At 39.1% G+C, this 22,339-nt stretch overlaps 1 long non-coding RNA gene across 1 annotated transcript in view; it reads right to left on the bottom strand.

The window, feature by feature from the left end:
- Nucleotides 1-3,798: 3,798 nt before the first annotated feature.
- LOC124977881 (uncharacterized) overlaps nucleotides 3,799-22,339 on the bottom strand; it is a 120,103-nt gene continuing 101,562 nt past the window's right edge. Inside the window, exon 4 of the long non-coding RNA XR_007107277.1 lies at nucleotides 3,799-3,912. This is a non-coding gene — a long non-coding RNA (uncharacterized LOC124977881). The remainder of the gene's footprint in view (nucleotides 3,913-22,339) is intronic.

Here is a 22,339-nt window from a genome sequence, read left to right as displayed (position 1 = left end):
AGGGACCCCTGAATAGCTCATGTGTGAGATAATGCATGATAGTATGAAGGTGAAGAATGGGTTATGAAAGTCTTCACATAATGTGTGAATTAATCCCCTGATCAGGTTTAGCTGGTTCAATACTGTAGGCATGTAATATATGACTGGAAGAGGGTGGCCACATGGGGTGTGCCTCTGGGGCTTATGTTATGTCCCTGTGGACAGGATTCTCTCTCCCTCTACTTCCTGGTGTGATGTCCTGAGCTGCCTGTCTGAACCACTGAGGTTAGCTGGGATGATGAACCTTACCTCAGGTCTCAACTAAAAGACTTCAGAGACCTCTGAAAACAGAAGATCCCAAGGAAAGTTTTTGTCCTCTAGTTTCCATGGTCCAATCTTGGAGTCACAGTAGAAGTAAAGCTGACTAAAACAGCAACTGCTATCGAAGTGTCAGATTACTGCACTGACTAAATGACCATGTACTTCAGAAGAATCTGGAGGCTTTTGGAGGTAAACTGGAAAAGCAATGGGACATGGCAGGGGATCCTGAATGGGAAATTCTGGAGTAAATTCAATAGGATGGTGGAAAATCAAAGCTGGGCTCAAGAGGTAGTTGGAAAACGTGGACTTGGAGAGTGAGAGTAAAGGAGCTAAGGATCTTGAGGTAAAGAGAATATAGCCACTAAAGAGAAAGTACCACGAAAGAGACAATAATTTACCTTGATACATCTCACGAATTGGCAAGACCATTTTCATGTAAGGCTCAAGGGTGTAAAAGTAAAAATGCACTTGAACAGAAACCAGTGTGGCACATTACTTGCACAGGGCATCTTAAGAATTATTTATTTTACCATGCCCAGCCACCCAGACCCACAGAGATTGCAGCCACTGTTCCCGGATGCAGGGATTCTACTCGAGATGGGGTCCAACTTGCTGTCTCCCACACAGGGGTGGTTTTGAAGAAATGCAAGATACTGGACATAGGGATCATGGGAACTTCCATCCAGATTCCTAAGGAAGGTCTTGGAGGTCCAGCAACATACAGCAGGTTTGGAGCACCTATGTTCATTCCCAGAGAGGAGCAATCTATGTAGAATTGAGAATGAAGTTAAAGTTGGAGTGAAGACTGCTAAGGTTAAGAAATGTCAGTACTATGAATCATCTGCTGAGGAAACCCAAGGATTCAAACAGAGACAAGCCAAGAGGGTGGTCATGTAGGCTGTATACAGCAAAATCATAGATTTAGAAATACATGAGCCCTTGGGAGAAAACACTAGCATATCATGTGTCCTGAAGCTGGACATGGGCTAACAAGACTCCTTGACCAGAGGATTCACATCTCACTTTGGTCCCATTCCATTTGTCTATGACCCTGTTTCTCCACAGGGGAATGGAAGCATTTATAATGTGTCAGAATATATACATATACATACATGTATTTGTGTATGTGTGTATATGTGTGTAATTTGGTTTTGCTATTTTAATTGGGATAACACAAAATTGCAGTGGAGACCCCTAAGATTTAGTACCATGCCAGTTCCATGGAACATCTGGTGAGGAAAGGTGATGATTGAGCAGGGAAAAGTCAAGAGGAAGGTCATGTGGGCTGTAACCAGAATAACCAGAGGGGTAGAAATACAGATGTCCTTTGGAGACAACACTAGCATGATACGTGACTCAAAGTTGTACAAGGGTCAACAGGACTTATTTTCCATCTGGTGTTATGTTCTTACTAACATTAACATTCTCAGAATGACTTTGGACTAGGACGTTTTGTAATCTTGGAACTGTGGAGGCTATGGACTCTTGCAAGTGGACTGGAAGTATTTTTCATTTTCAGATGGGCATGAGCAGTTTGGAGCATGGTGTCATTTTATGGTTTAAATATGAGAGGTCCCTCAATAGGTCATGTGTGAGATAATGCATGAAAATTTGAGGGTAAACTGATTGGGCTCTGAGAGCCTTCTCCTATTGTGCGAATTAGTTCCCTAAAGAGGATTAACTGGTTGGCTGCCATAGGATGTAGTGTTTGGCTGGAACACTTGGGCCATGTGAGGTATGCCACTAGGGTATACATAGTGTCCATGGTGAGGGTAATCTCTCTCCTTCTCCTTCCTGGGATGCTATCCTAAGCTGCCTTTCTGGTCCGCAGAATTCTGCTGTGATGTTGAGTGTCTCCTCAGTTCTCAAGGAAAAGTATTGGATGGACTGAGATCTCTGAAAACAGAAGCCCCAAAATAAAGTTTTCCTCCTCTAATTATACTTGTACAATCTTGGGGTCACAGTAGCACAAAAGTTGACTTAAAACAGCAGTTGGTACTCAGGTGTCAAGTTGTTGCTTTGACAATCTGACCATGTGTTTCAGAAACATTTGGAGTCTTTTGGAGGCAAAGTGGAAAAGAAAAGGGATGTGGCATGTGGATGTGAATGGACAATTCTGGGGCGAATTTAACATTGGAGAAAGCCAGGAGGACTGTGGAAGTCAAAGTTGGGTTCAAGAGATTTCAAAAGGAAAGGAGGACTGTGTAGGAAATTAGTCAAGGACATGCAAGGCATGTTCTGGCTAAGAAGTTGTTCACATTTTGCTGTCCTTTCTGTTTGACTGTATTTAAAGGCAAGGAATATTGCTGGAGGCTTTTTTGAGTTTTACTCTATTGATCATGAAAAAGAGCAGAACAGAACAAATATATTTGGAACACTTGGACTTCAAAAGTGAGAGTAACATTGGAGCTAATGAACCTGTGGTAGTTAAAGAGAAGAGAACCACTAAAGAAATAATACCAAAGACTTTACCTGAAATGTCCCAGGAATTGACAAGACCCTATTCATTTCAGGTTCAAGGATGTAAAAGTAAAAATTCAATTAAACAGATAGCAGTGGGGCACTTCCTTACACAGGGCATACGAAGAAGCTTATTTGAACATACCCAACTACTCAGGTACTCGGTTTATCCTACTATCACTGTTCCTCAAGGGATTCAGCTTGAGGTGGAGTCCCACACTACTGTACACCACATTATAGTAGTTGCCTTCTAAAAGGAAGGTTTTAGAGAGAGTTCATGGAGGCTTCCACCGATATACCAACGTAAGACCTGAGTGTCTAGGCAAAGTGCCACAGGGCTGAAGTCCCTAAGATCTTCCCCACAGAGGGAAATTTATGTAGAATTGAGAAGGAAATTAAAATTGCAGTGGAGACCCCTAAGATTTAGTACCATGCCAGTTCCATGGAACATCTGGTGAGGAAAGGTGATGATTGAGCAGGGAAAAGTCAAGAGGAAGGTCATGTGGGCTGTAACCAGAATAACTAGAGGGGTAGAAATACAGAAGTCCTTTGGAGACAACACTAGCATGATATGTGACTCAAAGTTGTACAAGGGTCAACAGGACTTATTTATCATCTGGTGTTATATTCTTACTAAGAAGTGTCCACATTCTGCTGTGCCCTAAGAGTTTCTGTAAGACTGCATTAAGGCAATGAACTAATTAATCTGGTGAAGAAACTTTCTAAGCAGCACAGAACTAAGGGAGTTTTATGTGTATTGCTGGAAAGTTTTTTGTGGGTTTTATTGTGATAATAAGGAGCAGAAAGCAGAACAGAAATATTTGAAAATGTGGACTTGAAAAATGAGAATAAACTTGGAGCTAAGGATGCTGTGGTAGTAAAGAGAATTAGCCTCTAATGAGACAGTACCACTGAAGAGACAGTAATTTACCTGATACACCTTAGGGCATCTTAAGAATTTTACTTCAGCATGGCCAGTCACCTGCTGCAGCCACTGTTGCTCGATGCTTGCATGATACTGGAGATGGTGTCTAACTTGCTGTCTACCACATAGTAATGGTTTTGCAGAAATTCAAGATGCTGAAGTTAGGCGTCATGGAGGCTTCCACTGAGATTCCAAAGGAAGTTAGGAAACATTTGGAAAACTTGGAGCTGAAAAGGCAGAGTAAATCTGGAGTTAAGGAATCTGTGGTAAAGAGAATATAGCCACTAAAGAGACAGTACCAAGGACATTACCCTGAAACATCTCAGAAATGGCAAGAACATACTCATTTCAGGTTCAAGGGTGTAAATATAAAAATTTCCTTGAACAGAGACCAATGTAGCTCCTTACTTGTACAGTGTATCCTAAAAAGTTTATTTTACCATGCCTAACCACCTAGGCACTCAGAAAGTGCTGTAGTCATGTTTCCTGGATGAGAAGGTGCTCCTAGATATGGTGTCCAACCTTGCAGTCCACCTCATAGTAGTGGTTTTCCAGAAATTCAAGATGCTGAAGTTCTGGGTCAATCTTAGAATTTCTGAGACTATAGGGACTCTTTTAAATGAATTGAATATATTTTATATTTGGAGATGGGCATGGGATTTTGGGGTTAGGGGTGTAAGATTATGGTTTAGATGTGAGGTGTTCTTCAATAGCTCATGTGTAGGACAATGCAAGAGAGTTTAGAGGTGTCCTGACTGCATTATGAATGTCTTTACCTAACCAGTGAATTTATCTCATCACAAGGATCAATTGGTTGTCTACCGTAGGCAGTTAGGGTGTGGCTGGAATAGGTGGGCCATTTTGGTGTGCCTTTCAGGTATACATTTCACTCATGGTGAGGGGAATCCCTCTCTCTATTTCCTGTTGTGATGTTCTTAGCTGCTTCTCTCTCCACTACACTTCTGCTGTGATACTCAGCTTCACCTTGGTCCCCAAGGAGTGGAATTCAATGTCTATGAACTGAGATGTATGAAGCTATGAGCCCCCAAATAAACTTTTCCTCCTTACAATTGTTATTGTTTTTTTCTTTTGTCATGATAGTGACCTGACCAAAGCATGAATGAAGTCTGAATTAAATGTTAGAAATTCATCAAAATACCATGAAATAAAACTCACCTCTCTGCAATAACTTTAAATGTAAATGATCTAAACTCTGCAATTGAAAGACATAGATTGGCTCATTGGATTAAAAAAGAGGAGCTAAAAATATCCTGCATAGTAGAGACTCCCCTTTCAGAGACTTTTGAAGACTCAAGTTGAAAGGATGGGAAAATATATGCCATGCACATTGTAGACAAAAGCAAACTATTCTTTTATCAGTCACTATGGACTTCAAGCCAAAATTAATCAGAAGAAAAAAAGGACATCCCTTCATACTGGTTAAGGAAATCATTACACCTCAAGTGCCTAGAAAAAGAAGAACAAGTTTAAATAAAAATCAGAAAAAAGAGAGGAAATTATTAAATCAAAACTAAAATAAATGAAATTGAGAATAAAGTAACAATAAACAGAATCAAACTAAGTTGTTGTTTTGAAAGAGTAAAAAGGTTGGTAAACCTTAGCCAAACAAGCCAAAACAAAGTAATCAGTATCAAATTAATAAAATTAAGATTAAAAAGGAAATTGCATCACAGACACTACAGAAAACCAATCTTTACAAACTATTTTGAAAACTTGTATTGTAAAACATTAGAAAATCTTGATGATTCTGATACTTTCCAAGACACATATAACCTTCCAAATTAAACCATGATGTTATAGAAAACTTAAACATATTAATATCAAGTAATTAAATTGAAGCAGCTAGCAAAAGCCTTCCAAGAAAGAAAAGCTGAGGAATGTACAGATTCTTATCCAAGTTCTACCTGCCCTGTAAAGAGGAACTAACTTTTTGACCTCAAAATATTCCATGAAATATAAAAGAAGGGAACACAGACAAATTCATTCTATAAAGCCAGTTTCACCCTGATATAAAACCAAAGACACATCAAGCAATGAAAACTCGAGGCCACTATCCTTGATAAATATAGATGCAAAGATCTCTAATAAAATTTCAACCAAAGCAATCCTGACCAAAAAGATCAATGTTGAATGCATCACAATACTAGACCTGACTACAGAGCTACAGTAATAAAAATAAAAGGGTAGTGGCACCAAAACAGACATGAAAACCAATGTAACAGAACAGAAGACAAAGAGACAAACCCACATAAATACCATTATCTGATACTAGACACAGGTGCCTAAAACATACTTTGCAGAAAAGATAATATTTTTAACAAAGGGTGCTGGGAATACTGTAAATTTATATACAGAAGGATGTAACCCAACTCTCATCCCACACAAAAGTCAATTCAATGTGGATCAAAGACCTAAGAATTAGACCAGAAAACCTGCAACTGCTAAAATAATACATAAGCCCAAACTTCAACATATTGGCACAGGAACCATTTTTCCTTAAAAAGGTTGCTAAAGTGCAAGAAATAAAACTAGAAATCAATAGATGATATGCTGTCAAATCAAAAACTTTTTCACAGCAACGGAAAGATAGGGTGAAGAAAGTCTACAGAATGGGACTACATAACTGCAGGTGTATGAGTATTTTATAATAACAAAATCATACCAGTTTCCCTCCCAGCCTTTGTAAACTGTTGCCATCCAGTCATTATTGTGCATACATACACTATGTGTATATATATATTACATATGCAATTGTAATGATATTCATTGTTTTCAGCAAACTATCATCTGTTAGAATAATGGAGAAATAACAAGTTTCTTTTCCCTAGGGCAATAACTAATATATAGATGAGAATAAGAGTAGGTACATTAATTTTAAACAGAGAGAACAACTAAGAAAGTAAGTTACTAGGGATAAAGAAGGATGATATGTGAAGATAAAGGTTCAAAGATGCAAGAAGATATAAAAATCCTTAACAAGGGAGAGTAAAACCATCTTAGGCAGAAACTGATAGAACTACAATGAGAAATAGAAGAATGCACTTTTATTGCTGAACTCATTAACATATTGTAACAAACATGCAGTTACCCATGAGGCAGAATAATGTTAAGGACATAGTTCAATTGAATAGCATAATCAATCATATGAATATAACTGACATTTATAAATTACTCAAAGTGCACATAAGCTCCTGCAACAGAGACCAAATTCTCAGAAGTTTCTTTTTGCTTCTGTCTGCTCTTTTATAGAATGACTGCACACTCAAGTTAGCCAGGAACAAAAAGAAAAAATAATCACTCACTAGTCCTAAGTTACAGTTCATACCGTGGAAGGGTGCTAACAAAAACCAGACAGAAGTCACTCTAATAATTCAGATGCATTGATAATTTGTCTTCTGTAGATCCACTGGACTATACCTCTAGCTGATCTATGCAATCAAGATAGGATGTAGAGAGCCCACTCTTCAGAAGAAACTACTTTCTGAAACATTGGGTAACTGAGGCACCCACCTGTCTGCGACCCACATAACTTCTCCTGAAAAATATCATATAAAATATTCTCCCTAGGGCTGGAAAAAGATGCAAATAAGTGGAAGGTGTGTTTTTTAGTAGCTCTATGGTTTGGGATTCAAGCAGTAGAAGTACTGCTTTCCAGCAAGATGGGTGAAAGAGTTGCTGAAATTGAAGGTCAGTGTTAGAGAAACAGAAATTACAGTGTATTTAAACAGATGAAAAGAAATAATAACACAGAGCTAGGCCAATAGCATCAGTTCACTGCAGAGGGGAGAGGCGACATAGGCAGAAAAAAAGACAGAAAAACTCTGATAAAATTTGACAGGGGGAAACCTGTAAACAGAGGCAGTCTAATCATTACTGATCCAGAAGCAGCACAGCAAAGTGGTGTTTAAACAGTGCTCCATGTCTTGGTTGGCAAGAGAAGAGCTACGGTGGTGAGACGATCTTGAAAAGACCATGGAGTGACCTTCTGCTATGGGAGCTGGGAACTTAAAACAAACATTATCGGACTGTCCCAGAAAGCACCTGCCATGAAGTTTAGAGCATGGAGGGGCATGCCTAAAGTGGGTACAGAATTCATTTCACTCAAGGTTACTCAGGTTGGGGATATGGAACAGAGAATGGCTCCCTTTCCTTTGGGGTCTGGAAACTTGTAGGATCAACTAGAGAGAACCCAGAAGATGGAAAGCAGGCACATTTGCACTTGGTATCTGATCCTGAGAAGACCACATTCATAGGTGATGGAGAACATGAGACCTATAGAGGTTTAATTACCCTGCCTTATGAATGGAGTTCTCCTGATGCCCCAGAGATTCAGATACCCAGCAGAGATAAGCATCTGCTATTCTCTCCAGAGAAGGTACCACCCAATAAAATCCCAAAGGTTGATCAATGGTAAACACTATCAAATGTAACTTGATATTTAGAACTCTGAACAGCCCTGCTCTGGGAGTATATCTATCTATTTTGCACCGATAAAACTCCAACTGTTACTATTTCCCATTCTGTCATACCTTATGCTGGTTACAAGTTTGGAGCTGAGTCATTCAGTGAGACTCAGTTCCAGGCCACTGGCAGCATAATGAGCCACTCAGCACGGATGGGGTTAACAATCCCTAGCCCTTGCTCTAAGAGGTAAACAGCTCAAGAAGAAATGGAAAGAAGAACAGTAAGGCATAGGCAGTGTACATCCATCCTTATCAATGATTTTGAGCACCTCAGCAGAGAAAAGTCCCTTCATTTTTCATTAAGAATGCTTCCCTTTTTTCCTTATTATTTTTGTATTCTTGCTGTACTGATTGGTTCATAAATATATGTAGATATATGTTCACATATACACATTTTCCCCTCATTTTTATCATTTTTTTCACCTATTTGTTGCTTCACCCTGTTTTGACTTTAGAGGGTTACGGTTTTTTGTTTGCTTTGCTTTGACTTAGTTTTTGACTTGTTCATTGTTCCTCCTGTTTGGTTTATTTGTTTATTTCATTTTCTCTTATTTCTTCTTCTCTCCTCTTTTTCACCTCTGGTAGCCAATTTTTCTTGTTCTTTCTCTATTTCTTTTAGTTATATTTTACTCTTCCTTCTTTATAGCAGTCACTTGCTATCTCTCTTCCACATTCACTTTGTCTACTTCTTCAATATTTAAACTTCTTTTGCCTTCCTACTCTTTCTTTTCTCCTAATGAAGTGTACTTTTACAGTATTTTAGATCTATTTAGTTTACATAATTCCTACTTTCACCACTCATGTTCTTGGGTTCGTTAATATTGCTGAAGGCATAATTGACACCTACTGTACACTTTAATGCTAGCTCTAGTTTGCAGCTATTTATTGATGATGCTTGTTTTAGTTGAGATATCATGTAGTCCCCAAAAGCTCATATGTGAGACAATGCAAGAAAATTCAGAGGTGAAATGATGGGGTCACTGAACGCATGTAGGGTATGGGTAGAGGAGGTAGGCACTGGGGGCAGGACTTTGGGGTATATACTTTGTGTTTGGCAAGTGGACTCGTTTTTGCTTCATGATCATGCCCTGAGCCACTTTCTTCCACCATGCTCTACCACCATGATGTTCTGCCTCACCTCAAGCCCCAAGAAATAGAACCAAGTATCTATGCACTGAGATCTCTGAAACTGTGAGCCCCCTAAAATCTTTTTCTCCTCTAAAATTGTTCTTGTCAGTCTTTTAGTCACAGCAGTAAAGAAGCTTACTAAAACAATGCTGCTGTTAACTGCTGACTCTGCCATTCTACTCTTCAAGGTGATTATTGTTGTCGATATCACAATAAGCACTGGGCATTTATTTAATACTCTACATTGGTAAGTTGCGTTGTTTCTGTTGCTTGTTCCCCATTTTTCTGAGAGGGGCTGAGAATTAACTGGAACATTATGAGTTCACAGGGTAGACTCTGTGGCTGAGCTAACCCACAGTCAAGTGATAGCGTAATTTGCTCCTCATATAAACAAACCCTGCTCAACTTTCAATAATACTTTAATGTGAAGAATGGAGGAAAGAAATATGCCAAAGCAATGACCAGGCCCAAGGTAGCAATGGATAGAGGGTGACATTGGGTCCTACTCTAGGATATTTTATACTTAGAGCAAAATTAGAGAAATATTCCAAGATGATGGTTCAGCAGAATGCAGTATTAACATCACCTCTCACAGAGTGAATTAAAGCAGCAGATTTGCCACGGAAAACTGAGAAGCATTGGCAGTTGAAACTAAAACTAGTGGGAGTAGCTATTATAACATCTGAAAAAAAAGCAGATTTTAAGCAAAAAAATTAAATGGAAGAGACAAGAAAATTCACTACATAATGACAAAGGGAATATTCCAAAAAGAAGATATAATGATAGGAAATATCCATGCTCCAAACATCAGTGCACCTAATTATATAAAATAATCACTTGTTCACATAAATCCTATATAGACCCCAATAAACAATAATTGCCAATAGATGGGTCATATACCCCTCTTGCCAATAGACTGGTCATACATACATAAAAATCAATAAAGACACTTCTGACACAAATTACACCATAAGACTAATATATCAAACATAAATTCACAGAATATTTCACCCAATAAGAGCTGAATACACTTGCATCTCACCAGCTCATGGAACATTTTCCAAAATACACCATATTTTAGGATACAAAGCAAGTCTTATCAAATAAAAACATATCCATATCATTGTATGAATATTATCAGATCATAACAGAATGATAAACAGCATGAAAAAATTGTAGCATTCCACCTTTATGTATTTCTATCTACAAACTACTAATTAAAAATAAATAATAGAAGGAAGATAATAGTGGAGGAGGAATGGGGAGGGAAAGGGGAAGGAAAGAGGAAGAACTAGGGACCGAAATGGAGCAAATTATGTGCCATGTAAGCATTCTAATGTCAAAATAAACACTATTTTGCATAACTATAAGGCAAAGAAACTAGGGATAGAAGTAACTTACCTAAATATCATAAATGCTATATATGGCAAACCCAAAGTCAACATCACACTGGATAGAGGAAACAGAAAGCATTTTCTCTAAAATCAGGAACAAGTCAAGGATGCCCACTCTCACCATTCTTATTGAATATAGTTCATGAAACTCTAGGCAGATCAATTGGGAAAGCAATGAAATTAAAGGGCAAAGACAGGAAAAGAAGATATCAAACTATCTCTGCTTGCTGATGACATAATCCCATATCTAGAAGACACAAAGACTCTACCACAAGGCTTCTGGATATGATAAACAAATTCAGGTAAGTTGCAGGATACAACATCAACATACAAAAATAACTAGCTTTCCTACACTCCAATAATGAATCTTAGGAAAAGGAAATCAAGAAAATTATTCCATTCACAATATCTTCAAAAATGGCAATAATCTAACAAAGGAGGTAAAAATCCTCTACAATATAAATTATAGAATACTGACAAAATAAATTGAGGAAGACCACAGAACATGGAAAGATACTTATGTTCATGGAGAAGAACTGTCAAAATGATAAAATTATTATATAGATCCAATGCAATTAAAATAAAAATACCAGTAGCATTCTTCCCAGAACTGAAAAGAATACCTAAAATTCATGTGGAAGAAGAAAAGACCAAGAATAGCCAAAGAAACCCTGAGCAAGCCGTGATGCTGGAGGTGTCACCAACACAGCAACAAAAACAGCATGGTATTGCCATAAAAGCAGACATGAAGACAAACAGAATAAAAGACAGAAACTAATTCACACAGATACAGTCATCTGATCCTTGACAAAGGTACCAAAACCATATGAGAGGGAAAAGATAACCGTTTTACCAAATAGTGCTGAGGAAACTAGATAGTCACATGTAGAAGAACAAAACTAGACTCTATATCTTATCCTTTGAATAATCAGCCCAAAGTGGATCAAAGACCTAGAAATTAGACCAGGAAATTTTCAAGTGCTAGAAGAGAGACAACACTCCAACATTTTAGCACATGCACTAACTCTCTTAATAAGACTCCTGTAGTTTAAGAAACTGTCCAAAATCAAAAAAAGCATCAAATTAAAAAGCTTCTTCACAGTAAAGGAAACAAGGGTAAGAAGAAAGTCTACAGAATGAGAGAAAAACTTTGCTAATCACTTTTCTGACAGATGATTAATATTAGAATATATAAAGAACTCAAAAACTTAACACACACACACACACACACACACACACACAATAATGACCAAATAAATAAATGGGTAAAATATACAAAGAATGATTTCTCAAAATAAGAACTTAAGCTGTCACTATTTGCTGATGACATGATTCTATATTTAGAGGATCCAAAAAACTCCTCCAGAAAACTTCTAGACCTCATCAATGAATTCAGCAAAATAGCATATAAAATAGCTATAAAATCAACATGCATAAATCTAAAGCATTTTTATACACAAGCAACAAAACAGCTGAAAGAGAAATGAGGAAAACAACTCCATTTGCAATAGCCTCAAAAAAAAATAAAATACTTGGGAATCAATCTAACCAAAGAGGTAAAAGATCTCTACAATGAAAACTACAAAACATTGAAGAAAGATATTGAGGAAGACCTTAGAAGATGGAAAGATCTCCCATGTTCTTGGATAGGCAGAATTAATATTGTCAAAATGGTCATCCTACCAAAAGTGCTATACAGATTCAATGCAATTCCAATTAAAATCCCAATGATGTACCTTACAGAAATAGAGCAAGCAATCATGAAATTCATCTGGAAGAATAACAAACCCAGAATAGCTAAAGCAATCCTTAGCAGGAAGAATGAAACAGGGGGTATCGCAATACCAGATCTTCAACTCTACTACAAAGCAATAGTAACAAAAACAGCATGGTATTGACATCAAAATAGATAGGTAGATCAATGGTAGAGAATAGAGGACATGGACACAAACCCAAATAAATACAATTTTCTCATACTAGACAAAGGGGTCAAACATGCAATGGAGAAAAGATAGTCTCTTCAACAAATGGTGCTGGGAAAACTGGAAATCCATATGCAATAGAATGAAACTAAACCCCTATCTCTCACCCTGCACAAAAAATCAACTTACAATGGATCAAGGACCTTGAAATCAGACCAGAGACCCTGCATCTTATAGAAGAAAAAGTAGGTCCAAATCTTCAACTTGTTGGCTTAGGATCAGACTTCCTTAACAGGACTCCCATAGCACAAGAAATAAAAACAAGAATCAACAACTGGGATAGATTCAAACGAAAAGCTTTCTCTCAGCAAAGGAAACTATCAGTAATGCGAAGAGAGAGCCTACAGAGTGGGAGAATCTCTTTGCCACTCATACTTCAGATAGAGCACTAATTTCCAGAATATATAAAGAACTCAAAAAAACTCTACATGAAGAATACAAATAACCCAATCAAAAAATGGGCTAAGGCTATGAACAGATGCTTCACAGAAGAAGATCTACAAGCAATCAACAAGCATATGAAACAATGTTCACCATCTTTAGTAATAAGAGAAATGCAAATCAAAACTACACTAAGATTCCATCTCACCCCAATTAGAATGGCGATTATCAAGAATACAAGCAATAATAGGTGTTGGAGAGGATGTGGGGAAAAAGGTACACTCATACATTGATGGTGGGGTTGCAAATTAGTACAGCCACTCTGGAAAGCAGTGTGGAGATTCCTTAGAAAACTTGGAATAGACCCACCATTTGACCCAGCTATCCCACTCCTTGGCCTATACCCAAAGGACTTAAAATCAGCATACTACAGAGATACAGCCACATCAATGTTCATAGCTGCTCAATTCACAATAGCCAGACTGTGGAACCAACCTAGATGTCCTTCAATTGATGAATGAATAAAGAAACTGTGGTATATATAGAGAATGGAATATTACTCAGTCATAAAGAATGATAAAATTATGGCATTTGCAGGCAAATGGATGAAACTGGAGAATATCATGCTAAGTGAGATAAGCCAATCTCAAAAATCCAAAAGATGAATGATCTCACTGATAAGCGGATGATGACACATAATGGGGCGTAGGAGGGGGGCACAAATGGAGGAAGGAGGGACTGTATAGAGGGAAAAGAGGGGTGGGAGGGGTGGGGGGGAAGGAAAAAATAACAGAATGAATCAAACATTACCCTATGTAAATGTATGATTATGCAAATGGTATGCTATTACTCTATGTATAAACAGAAACAACATGTATCCCATTTGTTTACAAAAATAAATTTAAAAAAAAAAGAACTAAAATGGCCAAGAAATACATAAAAAAAAACCAAAAAACTCCAACATCCTTACCAGGCAGAGAAATGCAAATCAAAACTATACTCACTCCATTTAGAATGTAAATCATCAAGAATACAAATAACAATAATTGCTGAGAGGACAGGGGAAAGATATACACTTAACAATGTCTGTGGGACTTCAAATTATACAACCACTTTGGGAAGCCGTAAAAATATTCCTCAAAAGACTATTAATAGTGCCACTATTAACATTGGTATGCATGCATCACTATTTCGCGATTTTAGTTCTTTTCTTTTGTTTTTTTTTTGGGGGTGCTGGGGATCGAACCCAGGGCCTTGTGCTTGCAAGGCAAGCACTCTACCGACGGACTGTCTCCCCAGCCCCCCGATTTTAGTTCTTCAGGATAAATACTATGGAGTGAGAAAGCTGGGTCATACAGTTCCATATTGGAGCCTTCCAGGAATAATCTTAGCCAAATAGTTTGATCATAGTTATAAACCTGTGACCAAAAAATGCAGGGTATTTTAATGCACTGTAGATTGGCAACAATATGCCTTGGGGTAGGAGGGTATAATTCACTCAATTACTATACTATAATTAGATTTGTATTGTGAAAGAGAAAACAAAGACAACAAGCCCTTCCCACTCATAGTGTGGAGTCTGAAATGCAATCTAAAGGACCAGAGCTGCTGAATTGGTCTCTCCCCCTTAGACCTGTTAACATACCCATTCAGCTGTTGTGTCACTTATGCAGCAGGGCAAGTTCTTATAAGGCAATATCCCATAAGGGCAAATACTCAAAGGTAACCCACTGGCTGTGTATGGTTACTAAGTCCATTTACTTCTTTGGTTATGTTCATCTAGTAAAACCAAAGCCCCTCCTATTGAGAAGTGTCTGTGCTTATAACTGAGCTCTTTTCCCATATTTTTATCACTTACCACCCCATATGGGAAAGTATCCATATTATGATGAATGTCATGTGCACAAGGGAGGAAAGAGGATGGTCATTGTTATGGTTTGGATCTGAAATGTCCCCCCAAAACTCATATGTTGAAGGTTTATTCCCAATGAAACAATGTGAAGAGGTAGGTTTTTGGAAGGTGGATAGATCGTGACTGCTCTGACCCTAAAAGATGAAAAGACTACTGGGAAGTAACAGAGACTGTAGGGTGGTAGGGCATGATTGAAAGAAAAAGAGCACTAGAGGTGGCCCTTGAGGACTGTATCTTGCCCCAGGCTCCTCCCGCTCTCACTCTCGTACTCTGTCTGTCTGTCTCTCTATCCCTTCCTCCCCACTTTCCCCTTTCTCTCTGCTTCCTGCCTGCCATGAATTGAGCAGCTTTCTTCTGTCACACCTTTCTGCCATGATATTCTGCCTCACTTCAGGCTCAGAGCAATAGAGCTGAATAACATTGGACTGAAATATGTGAAACAATGAGCCAAACTAAACCTTTCCTTCACTAAGTAATTCTCCTCAGCTCTTTGTTACAGCAATGAAAAGATAGAAAATTGTTACTGAGAATGAGAGTTATTCCTGTAACTATACCTGACCATGTAATTCAGAAGACTTTGAAACTGGTTTGTGGGATAAGTTTGGAAAGGTTTGGAGTTGCAGACTAGAGAAGCCTTAAAATGTTGTAATCAGAGCTTAATGGGAAATGCCAGTGGGAGTTTAGAAGACCAGAATAAAAATGTGGGCAATAACAACTGCACTCATGAAATTTCAGTTGTAAAAGAGGACTCTTTTCAGAATTGAATGGAAGCTATTCATATTACATTAAGGCAAAGAATGTTATATTTTGTCACTGCACTAAGACTCTGTGTGAGGCTGAATTTAAAGGAGATGGATTAATTAAACCAATGGATAAAATTTTAAGGCAGAACAGCATTCAGACAGTGGCATGGGGATTGTTGATGACTTTGAGTGAGGTTTACTAAGATAATCAGGACAAAGAGGAGAGAAGAAAGATTTGAAAAACTTGCAGTTGGGCAATAATGTTTAAAGTTAGGGCTAAGGAGGGTGAAGAATAGATTAGCACAACTAAAGAGAGCCCAATACTTTGCACAGGGACAAGAGAAAAGATGCTTGGGGTATCTCTGGCCAGTTCCTGATATTCCGCCCATCCAGACTCAAGGGTAAAAGGTGTAAAGCTTGCAACTACTTTGAAAGACTGCTTTGAGTAGAGAAAAATGTGTGATTTGGTCATTCAGGGACATTTAAGAAGTTGTTCCCCAGGATTTGTTTCACTATGCTCAGTTGCACTCAGAGGCCACTGCAGTCATGGAACACAGGGACAGTTACTGCTCCTGCAGGTGACAGACTTTGGCTTTGTCCATGGGGAGCTGTTTTTTCAGGAATGCAGGATGCTGACGTTATGGGGTGTTGGGTTAAATTCTAATCAGTGCCTAGGAAAGCTTGTAGGGATATAAAAAGGACTCTAAAGAATACAATAATGAAGAAAGTGGCAGGGGGAGCTGATCACTTCCCTTTTCTTCAATCTTTAGGTAAGGATCAAAGCAGAGTAATCTAGATTACAAAGAATGTAGTCATAAAGCATCTCAAGAGATCCATCTGCACAGTGAGTATATAACTTATCGTGTGTGTGTGTGTGTGTGTGTGTGTGTGTGTGTGTGTAATACACATAAACATACCCCTGCTTGTAGGTGTGGTGCAGCCCTCCACCTGTATCCTGAACTGCTGCTGCCAAGGAATGTAGGAGTAAGAAAATGTCTGAAAGCTCTCTATTGAGTCCTCCAAGTTTTTCTATGGAATCAATAAACAGTATGCTGGGGCATTTTTATCCTTCGGCTGAAAAGTTGACATAGCTGGCAGGGTTCCAAAGAGTAACATGTTGAGTTGACTCCAGAGTTGGAAAAGGACATGGAATCTGTGGGAGAAATTCCAGGCTGGCCACTACCCTATTGAAGGGGTAGGGACTACTGTGTGAGTTTGGGGATGCCCTGAAAAATGCCAGAGGGATTGTTGAGAGTTTTGAAAACAGCACCCAAAGTAGTCATGAGAACGTAAAAGGAGACAAGAAATGCCACCACAGCAGTAGCATGGCCCTTAGGGTGTGTACTGAAGTTAGCCACAGGTTAGGAGTTATCGTCCAAGCTTAGCGCCCCAGCATACTGCAAGAGTTTAAACTAGAAAGAGAAGCCCATTTAGCACAGGTTGACAGCACAGATGTGCTGTTGTAGTGCTTAGAACTTGCAGATGAACATCTGCAGGTCCTGGCATGCCACATGCTAAATTGTGGGGACACTGAATTCAGAGCCCATGTTAAGTCATTGGTGATTAGCAAAAATTGGGATCCTTAAGGTGGGACCCACTCAGGGATTTCACTATTTCCAATGATTCATAACTTGAGATGAAGGATGAAGATATAATGAAAGATATCCTGGTAATGGTCCAAAGTTATTAAAGACCCAGAAGAACCAAACTCAGGGGGCTGATCCAGATCTGCTCTCTGCTCCAGAGAGTTATTTACATACCACCATGAGACTATACATCCCTGGAGAACTGGCTGAATTGGGGCTCAAGTTCAGGCATAAAACAAAAGAAAGTGTAATAGCATGGCTACTCTGCCTGTGGGACACTGGAGCAGATGGGATAATGTTGAAACGGTATAGAATTGTCTAAAGTGGCTTAAATAACTGCTCTCCCTGCCTCATGTCAGTGACTTTACACTACTGCCACAGGTGAAAATGTGAGGTTATTAAGGGTGTTATGGTTCAGATACGAGGTATCCCCCAAAAGTTTATTTGTAAAAACAGCAAAAATTTTCAGAGTGAAATTATTAGATTATGAGAGGTGTAACCTCTGATATGGAATAAATTGGCAGTGAATTGTAGGCAGGTGGGATGTGAGTGCAGAAAACAGGTCACCATGGGTGTACCTTAGGGCTTACATTTTCTCCCTGGTGTGAGGAGCTCTTTCTCTGCTTCCTGATTGCCATGTTCTGACCTGTTTCCCTCTCCCACCCCCTTTAGCCATGGGGCTTACCTTGGGGATAGAGTTATGGAGTTAGCTGATCCTGGACTGAAACTCTGAAAACATGAGCAATATAAACTTTTCTTCTTTTATATTGTTCTTTTCAGGACTCTAGGTCAGTGAACAAAAATTTACCTAAAACCACCTGAGCTGCTTTTGGCCACTCCCAACAAGTAACTAAATTCAGCTGACAACCCTATGTCTAGAGGTATGTGGGCCTCTGTGGAAAAACTGAATATCTATTTATAGGAATAGGGTATAAAATATGTTATTTCTATGCAGCCTTGCCCAGGACCAGACAGTATGACTTTCACTGCTAAGATAAAGGACACATCTATCCATATATGGTGCACTGGAATCGATATTACCCACTTTAGTAAGGAAAGCCGTCTAAGATGCAGCACAACTAATAGAAGATGTAGGAAAGACAGAAAGATTATAGCATAAAAAATTAGTCCACAAAACCCAGCAAAAACTGGAAGGACCTCTTTGAGTCTTGCATAAACAGATATGGTTTGACACAATAGCAGAAGGAGTAAATGAAATAGATAAACAAACTAAAGTCATCTGGTACAGTTACAGAAGCAATTGCTAAAGGAAAAGAGGTTTCAGTTAGTACCTATCAATAAGGAATAAAAAGAATGACAGAAAGGTTGAGTAGACTCCTACTCTAAAAAGGGACAGAAACAAGCCTCTCCCATTAGGAGATGTCATGAAACAAAAGTTCAGGACTTCCTCTGAAGAGTCTGAACCCTTGGATGTGGAATGATCAGAGAGATCAGAATTCAGGGATCTGAGCCAGGTCTCTGAACTGCAGGCCATATACAGAACTGGCAATACATTGGTCTTCAAAAAATATTCAGTGAGTAAGAGCATTGGTAGCTAAGTGGACATCAATATATGGTTATCCTGACAAATCCTCAGGCAGGTTAACTGCTGTTGATATAAATGGCAGGGGGATAGTGAGAATTTGAGCTGTCAAATTGACACTGTGGCTTGGGCATCTGCCACCCACTCTTATCCAGTGTTCATAGCTCCCATTCTGAATATGTTATTGGTATTGATATCTTGTGGGGTAAATAACTACAAACCACTTAGTGGAGTTGTATGTTGCTGGGAGATGAAGCATGTGTCAGCTGTAAAGCCAGTGCTAAGATGGCATGCTGAATACCCTCATGATTTTGCCTGTATCCAATCAAATTGTTGCAACCAAGCAATATCAGTTGCCCAACAGTCATCAAGAGATAACAGATCATGTATCAACTGGCTAAAGTAAACATAATTACTCAGTTCACAGTCATTTTAACTCCCCTGTGTGGTCAGTAAGAAAACCTGATGAATATTGGCACATAACAGTAAATTACAGGGAATTAAATAAGATGATTCCTCCACTTTATGTAGTCATTTCCAACAAAGCCGCCATTCTAAAAGAGCTCAGCACTCAGCTGGGACATATCATTCATGTTTTAGATCCTGTTATGCCTTCTTTAGCTAGACACAGTCTCTGAGAGTCAGGATCAGGTTGCCTTCAGGTGGGAATGCCTACAATGAACATTTATAGCGTTACTTCAGGATATCTCCACAACCCTACTATGTGTCTTGGTGTGGCAGCACAAGATTTAGATACCCGGTCTTTACCTCCACAGATAAAAATGTTTCATTACTTTGATGATACTCTTCTTAATTCTGAACATTTTTCAGTATTCGCTGAAGCTGTACCCTTGCTTTTTACTCATTTTCAAGGAAGAGGATGGGCTGTGACCCCTGCAAAAGAGCATGGCCTTGACTTTAAAGGAAAATTGTTGGGTGCTCACTAGTCAGTGAGACAAAAGTTATAGCTCAGGCTGTAATAAAGGTCAGGAATTTCTACTTACCAATACAGTAAAGCAAAAGAAGAATTTATGGAGCAACTGGGTTGGTGGAGGACTTTCATCCTTCATCTGCCTCAGTTATTACAATCCCTATATAATTTGTATAGGAGGAGTACATTGTAGGATTGGTCTGACTGGCATACTGAAGGATTTAATCAGCCCAAACAGTAAAACAAATACAAGTTCTTGGGATACCAGACACATGGAAACCTGCTGACTTTATCATCCATGTCACTGCATGTCACTGCAGACAACTCTGGATGGCACTTATAGCAGTAGATTAAAGGGTATAAAACCCCTTATTAGATTTCGGTCAGTTATGGAAGGGGACAGAGGAATGTGATAACTTTAATCATGTGCTACATATGCTGTCCTTCTTGCCATGGACCCCATCACCCAAGAAGTACCAGTCAAGGTCGTAACTACCTACCCCATCAGTGGATGGCTACAACAGATGGTCAAAGCCCCATGATCAGGGGTAGCTCAGATGGGATGAATGGGATGAATACCTTCAGCAGCGATGAACAGATAAAATGTCCCCTTTTAGCAAAAATAGAATGAAATACCAGAAGACATGTCTTTAGTCTCCTCACTGATACAAAAACATCAACCTCCAACACCAGACTCGACCAGGTAAACTGATGGATCAGCAAAAGTAAATCCTCCAGAGTGGAGAGTTGTACCATATCATACAGTGACTGAGACTCTATGGACTGATAAGGGGAAAGGCTATAGTAGCCAATGGGCTGAAGGAAAGCAGTATGGACAGTATTGCTCATGAATACGATACATTAATCATCTGCACAGAGAGCTGAGCTATGTTCAGAGGACTTACAATGTAGCTGCCTCAATGGAAACAGTGGATGATTAATGATATGTCTCTGTGGGGAAAAGAGCTATGGGAAAACATCCGGTATTGTGTACAAATCAAAATTGTCACAATGTATCATGGAACTGCCCATTATCCGGCTCCAATTTCCAGAAAATGATGAGGCTGACTAACTGGCAAAGACAAGATGGCTGGGGGAAGTCCCAGCAGAAGAAATTGTCATTTGGCTGCATTGTAGATTAAAGAATGTGGATCAAAAGACAATGAGGGAAACTGCGATACACTGGGGACTGCTCACAAAGGTCTGATATTATTGCTATGTGCCAAAACTATCTTGCCTAATCTCAACACTACCCACAACAAATGTAAGCCACCAATGGGCATATCAAATGAGGTCATGGCCCTCTTCAGTGGGGGTAGGTAGACTACATTGACCCCATCTCATTATCAGAAGGGCTCAGCTATGCATCAACCTGTGTGGACACAATTATAGGCTTAATGCAACCCCTTCCCAATAACAACAAAAAGCAAATCAAAATGAAACTAATAAGGAACTGATCCAGCTGAGTGCCATGTAGGGGACACCACAGGTAACTGAGAGTGAACATGGAACTCATTTCACAGGCAATGATATGCAACAGCGTGCTCAAGACCAGGACACATTAGGTATTTCCTAACTGCCACACAATCCAAAAGAAGATGTATTAATTCAAAGAATCAATGTCCTGTTGATATGAGCCTTAGGACTAAGAGTAGCCCTGTGCAGGCTATTCGTCTGCCTGAGGAACTCGGTGTACTAAATGAGAAGCCAAGACATCAGAAGAGTGCAGCTGTTCTTGCTATCAGCTCATGGCTGCCAGCGTTAAGGTTACAGATAAAGGGCAGCTCCACTGAAATTTCTCGTAAACTGACCTGGGACATAAGTAACAACTTCCGGTTCCTGAAGATAACATATTGGAGACAAGGAGCATTAGTTGACCCTGGGCTGTATAAGTAAGATCCTGGTAATTTGACTTAGGGGCCCTTTGGGTGGAGGAAAATGTCTAAATTTACAAGTAAATCCTACTATATTGGAAACCTGAACCTCATAAGTACAGGTGATTGGGTATTATGGTTTGAGATACGATGTAGGTATCCCCCAAAAGCTCATGTATGAAACAATGCAAGTATGTTAAGAGGTAAAATTAGATTATGAGAAGTATAACCTAATTAGTGGAATAATCCACTGAAATGAATTAACTGTGTAGAAACTGTAGGCAGGAAGGTGTATCTGTAGGAAGTAGGTCCTATTTGTCAGGGGGTTGTCATTGGGGTTTGTATTTCTTCCCTCTGCAATGCCCTCCAACAATGATGTTCTGCTTCACCTCAGGCTTAGAGATATAGAGTCCACCTATGCACCGAGACCTCTGAAACTGTGAGACCTAAATAAACTTTTCCTCCTCTACATTGTTCTTGTCCGGTTTTTTGGTCACAGCAATAATAAGGCTAACTAAAACGCTCTGCAACTATGAGCCAAAATAAATTTTTCCTCCTTTAAGCTGATCTTGTCAGGTCTTTTGGTCACAACAATAAAACACTGACTAAAACAGGTGACATTAGCTAACAAAAACCAGTTTACTACAGGGTCTTATTCTTTGTATATTCCAGAAGTGCAAACAGTACACTTTTCTA

The sequence above is a fragment of the Sciurus carolinensis genome, chromosome 2 (assembly GCF_902686445.1).
Source record: "Sciurus carolinensis chromosome 2, mSciCar1.2, whole genome shotgun sequence".
NCBI lineage: Eukaryota > Metazoa > Chordata > Mammalia > Rodentia > Sciuridae > Sciurus > Sciurus carolinensis.
Note: the sequence above shows the minus strand (reverse complement) of the source record. Positions and strands in the feature narration are given on the sequence as shown.